We start from the raw sequence: 6,001 nt of genomic DNA, 5'->3' as shown, positions 1-6,001 counted from the left end.
CTACCATCACTCCGAAGGAATTTTGGAATCCTCTATAAACAATACCTAACATGAATTTTAGCATACAGCATTGCGTGCTGTGTGTGTGTGTGTGAACATATATAATATATATGTATGTTCACACACACACAGTTATGATGTACGGTTGTATGATGTGATCTGCTCATATTCAAAAGACTGGTTTTCCTTAATTCTTTAATTCCAGTGGTACTTATTAGAATAATTTCTGAAGGATCTTGTGACACTGAAGACTGGAATAATGATGCTGAAAATTCAGCTTTCCTGTATTTTTGATCAAATAAATGCAGCCTTGATGAGCATAAGAAACTCCTTTAAAAAAACATAAAAATCTGATCCCAAACTTTTGAATGGTAAGTGTGTGTGTGTGTGTGTGTATGTGTGTGTGTATGTATGTATATATATATATATATATATATATATATATATATATATATATATATATATATATATATATATATATATATATATATATATATATATATATATATATCACATGAACACTAACTAAAAATAACAATGCTAACTAATTATAATTTAAATATAAACACACACACACACACACACACACAAAAACAAATAACGAACACTCATACCATTCAAAAGTTTGGGATCAGACAGATTTTTAAAGGACTTTCTTATGCTCATCAAGGCTACATTTATTTGATCAAAAATACAGGAAAGCTGAATTTTCAGCATCATTATTCCAGTCTTCAGTGTCACAAGATCCTTCAGAAATCATTCTAATATGCTGATTTATTATCAGTGCTGGAAACTGTTGTGCTGCTTATTATTTCTTTTGGAACCTGTGATACTTTTTTCAGTATTCTTCGATGAATAAAAAGTTAAAAAGAACAGCATTTATTCAAAATATATATTTTCTAACAATATGAATCTTTGCTGTCACCTCTTAACAATTTAACACATCCTTGCTGAATAAATGTTTTAATTTCTTTAAAAAAAATAATACAAATTTACTGTAGTGTATGTTGTTAGAAAAGATTTATATTTTAAAGAAGTGCTCTTCTTTTTAACTTATTCATCAAAGAATCCTGAAAAAAGTATGGTTCCAACAGGTTCCAAAAAATATTAAGCAGCACAATGTCTGTCATTAAGGAGAGTTTAAGGAGGTCATCCAGGAGTTAAACAGGACAGATGTGAAAATTTGTCATGAACTTGTACATTCAGAACGAAGAAGGGTCAGAGCAGTATACTTCAAGTTCTGGAGGACATACTAAGTATAGAATATTACACATTTTCTGAATTAAGTCTAGGGTGTACTCATTTCTGCAATCCTTCTTTTAAACAAAATTGGCTAATTTACTTATATTATAGAAAATATTGCCATATATTTTGTTTTTATTAAGTATATGTTTATTATGTTTTAATTTTGCCATCTTATCGTGACTTATATTAGCGATCATTAAGAAAATAAATCTTTTATATTTATTCAGAGGGGGTGTACTCATCTATGCTGTGCACTGTGTGTGTGTATATATATATATATATATATATATATACATATACAGTACAGGTCAAAAGTTTGGAAACATTACTATTTTTAATGTTTTTGAAAGAAGTCTCTTCTGCTCATCAAGCCTGCATTTATTTGATCAAAAATACAGAAAAAACAGTAATATTGTGAAATATTATTACAACTTAAATTAATAGTTTTCTATTTAAATATAGTTTAAAAAGATAATTTATTCCTGTGATGCAAAGCTGAATTTTCAGCATCATTACTCCAGCCTTCAGTGTCACATGTAACATCCAGTCTATCACATGATCATTTAGAAATCATTCTAATATTCTGATTTATTATGAGTGTTGGAAACAGTTCTGCTGTCTAATATATTTGATGAATAAAAGGTTAAAAAGAACTGCATTTATTCAAAATAGAAAAAAAAATATTACAAAATATTTATATTTTAAAAACATAGCTTCTTTTTTTTTTTTTTTTTTTTTTTTTTTTTTACTTTTTATTCATCAAAGTATCCTAAAAAAGTATCACATGTTCTGAAAAAATATTAAGCAGCAGAAACTGTTTCCAACTTTGATAATGAATCATCATATTAGAATGATTTCTAAAGGATCATGTGATAATGATCCTAAAAATTCAGCTTTTCATCACAGAAATAAATGATAATTTAAAGTATAATAAATTTAAAAACAATTATTTTAAATTGTAATAATATATCACAATATTTCTGTATTTTTGATCAAATAAATGCAGGCTTGATGAGCAGAAGAAACTTCTGTCAAAAACATTAATAATAGTAATGTTTCCAAACTTTTGACCTGTACTGTACATATACATATATATATATATATATATAAACAAAAGCTTGTATAGTGGTCCAAAGCTTTGGCTGGTTATTGAATACAATGAATTCACAATAAGATTTCTTGTCTGCTACTCGAGGTCAATAAAAACTTTCTGCAGTTGGAAGTTTGTTAAATAGCAAAGGTTGTCATGCTATAAATAATACTGGTTACATTTAAACTCTAGTTGATTGGTTGTTACAGTGAACAGTACTAAGTATTGAATGAATGCTGTTGTCGTCATTCTGGTAAGTGATTGTTTCACATGACACAGCTGCATCAGTTGTAAGGTGGTTATTGATGTACAGTTATACACTTTATACAATTTGTATGTCTGTTCCTGCAGCCATGTTGACAGAAATGCTGGTTCTTTGGGATTGCGTATTTCAGCTGGCAGTGTTGTGATCCATCTTTTGCAATCTGTGTCAAAATGTCAGTCCCAGACTGGTAAATTACGCCACAGATTTCCCTGACTCATCTATGTGTTTTGAACAAGACTGTCCAGCAGTTTTTATTATTATTAATAAAATAGTAATAAATTAAAGTAATAATAAAGTGTGTGCGTCCGATCTAGATACAGTGTTAGAATCACAAGGAAGGCTATTCAAAGACTCTAATCTTGTAATGTCAATCTATATTGATATTTTGGAATGGAGTGTTTGCGTCTCTCTAGTATTTCCTCTCCTCGTACTACAAGCGTGTTCTCATGTAGAAGTAGGTGTTGACCTCCTCCTGCGGAGGCGGTGTTTAGCCACACTATTACATCATAAAGTGGCACATTCCAAAACGAGTGATTTTTCTGAGCTTGGTTATAATAAACGTTATTTTTAAACTAAAGAGAAAGTTTGGAGTTTTGAAACGTACAGGATGTTTCATAGTATATTGACCTGTTATATGTTAAAAGATCAAGGGAAATTTAAAATTACCCCTTTAAAATGATCCAAAAAGCATCTTGAGCTCTAAAGGAAGAACATTTAACGACCTCATCTCAATCTAAAAAAAAAAAAATCACATTTTTTTTTTTATTAAGTTGTAAAGAGCTATTTTTGCTGTATGCAGTTCTAAAGTTGAAGGTGTAGAACCTGACTGCAATAAAGATATAATTAGGTGATGGCTTAAACACAAGCCTATATTATAAGGGATGTCAAACAATGTTATGCAAAGGTTCCAAAAATAAACCCTAATAAAGTGTTTAAAAATAAACTGATCAAACACCATTTTTCCATTTGCCATCTAATATACTGGAAGCCCATCTTGTGAATCATTCAAATATTTGTACAGATAGTGTACAAAGTTGCTTTACATTGGTTTTCATTTCCCCACTAATTTGTCTGGCGGATGTAATGCTAAGATAAGCCTTATCCATCAGTTTCCAATTTGAAAATCATCACTGTATTGCTTTAATACAGTGAGCTCCACAATATTTTGCCTTATGCATCTTGAATTTACGTATTAAGTTCATTACTGAAGCAGGTTGGCACTAGCATTGAATTGCGTCAATTCTGACCTGGTTTATCAGGGTTGTCTTGATAGCGTAACTCTTTAAGGTTATGCCTTGCACACCACCAGAATTAGACTCAGGAAAACATATTTGCTTCAGTTTCAGCCAATCTTGATTTACTTGTTTTCTTGTTTCACTCTTAAAGGAATACATCACCCAAAATTGAAAATTCTGTGATTAATTTGAAACTTGAACTTGAACTAATTTTAACTTGAAATCTATGAGCTTTCTGACCCTGCATGTAACTGAAATGTTCCCAGGCCCCAGAAACATAGTAAGGACATTGTTAAAATAGACCATGTGACATCAGTGGTTCAACCGTAACTTTACTGATCTACTAGAATACGTTTTGTGTGCAAAGAAAACAAAAATAATGACTTTATTCAACAATTTTTCTCCAGACCACCTGTCCCTTTAAGCTTGAAGTCATGAACTACTGATCTGTTATTCTTCTGATAAATGCCTTGATGCACTTTTGAATTCATTTTTCATTCGCAGGATATCCTCTATACTGAAGCAAGTCCAGAATATTTTAGACCAGATGCCATATTGCTGATTCATGAACTCTTATCTCCTCAACTTATTAACTTATCTCATCTCCTTATTAAAAGTAGAACTTTTTGTGTTATTAATGAAGTCAGATTGTGTTTGTCTATAATTGTGGCTTTAGGTGGAAATCATGGCATGCTTGGTAATCAGCACAGAAATATAGATATTTTCAAAGGCTTCACAAACATATTCTTGCCACTGTATCTCAGATGCATTCAAATGATTTAATAGCACTGATTTGCCTCATTAATGAAATATGTTTCTGGAATACAATACATTAGAAGGTGCCAAGAAGCCCATGGATTGCAGGAAAAGCCCTTTGTCCATTTTATTCATCCTACTATTAAATCCCAACACTCCCAGCATGATGCTGTTTTTTTGTAAATGTGAATACATACTCTGACACCTTAAAACCGGATATTTTCAGAAAAAAAAGAAAAAGGCAAAGAAAGGCTGTCTTGGATCATGCAAAACAGACTGTGACAATAAACAAGTCCAGAAGGACCAAGTCCACCAGGAAACCTGGGAAACAAGGAGAGGTCCAATAAGAAATACAACAATAAATACGGAGAGAGCCAAGGATTTTTCTGACAGGAATGTTTTCCAATACTTATTCTTAATCTTTCTTGGCTTCTTTCCAACTCATCCTGAGAGGACATAGGAAGAGGAACTTGGTGGCTGCAAGATGTTGAACTGACTTCACCAACTGAACCACTCGCGTCACTGTCACTATTTCCCAATCATCTTGGACATTTAACCTGATCACTCATCATGTGCCCTTCAAACCTTCAGACAAAACATCCTGTATTCTGTCTTCTCTTGCGACATCATCTTCAGTATGAAAGTAGTTGTGACTCTCATTCATGAGCTAATTGTCCTTGCTAATGGATCTCTGCTAAAAGTCAGCCCTACCGTTCTTGAATCCTGCAATATGATTTATGTTAATTTTATAATTAAATTTTGAGCTGATTTTTTGAGTTTTGGCTTTGTTATTATATACATAACTGGACTGTTGTCAGGTCAGACTGTGAAGCTGTGCCCCTTGAGCCAGTGACTGAACTTTTCGAATCCAGAAACTTTTCTGTGTCATGGGCAGGGTCTTGCTGGCAAAGGCAACAGGCCAAGCTATTTCTTCCCCTTCTGGAATTTGGGAGAGAACAGCACTTAAGATCAGAAGGTCCAAGTTGACCAGGAAACCTGGGAAACAGGGAGAGACCAGATAACAAATACTACTAGAAATTTGGAGAGAGCCAGGGATTTTTCTAACAGGAATGTTTTGAAAGTTTAACTTCTACCTTTATTTTAAATTTGATAAGAGACAAATGTGTAAACAAGGATAGGAAATTGGGATGAACAGGACCAAGCAGAAGGAATTACTCAGCCCATATTTTATTTTGCATGAATGAAAGAACACATAAATCAAAACAAGCTTGAATCTGTGGCCTTCCCTCACATTTGTAACATCAAACAGTTTTCATGTTTCTCATATATTCAAATTAAATAGTGTTCAACATATTTCATAAAAAAATAAAGCTTTTTACATAAGTTCAAAAAAGTATTAACAGAAGCATGAATGAGAACATACTGTACCTACATGAATAAAAAACACAT

Source organism: Cyprinus carpio, chromosome B5, assembly GCF_018340385.1.
Source record: "Cyprinus carpio isolate SPL01 chromosome B5, ASM1834038v1, whole genome shotgun sequence".
Taxonomy (NCBI): Eukaryota; Metazoa; Chordata; class Actinopteri; order Cypriniformes; family Cyprinidae; genus Cyprinus; species Cyprinus carpio.
Note: the sequence above shows the minus strand (reverse complement) of the source record.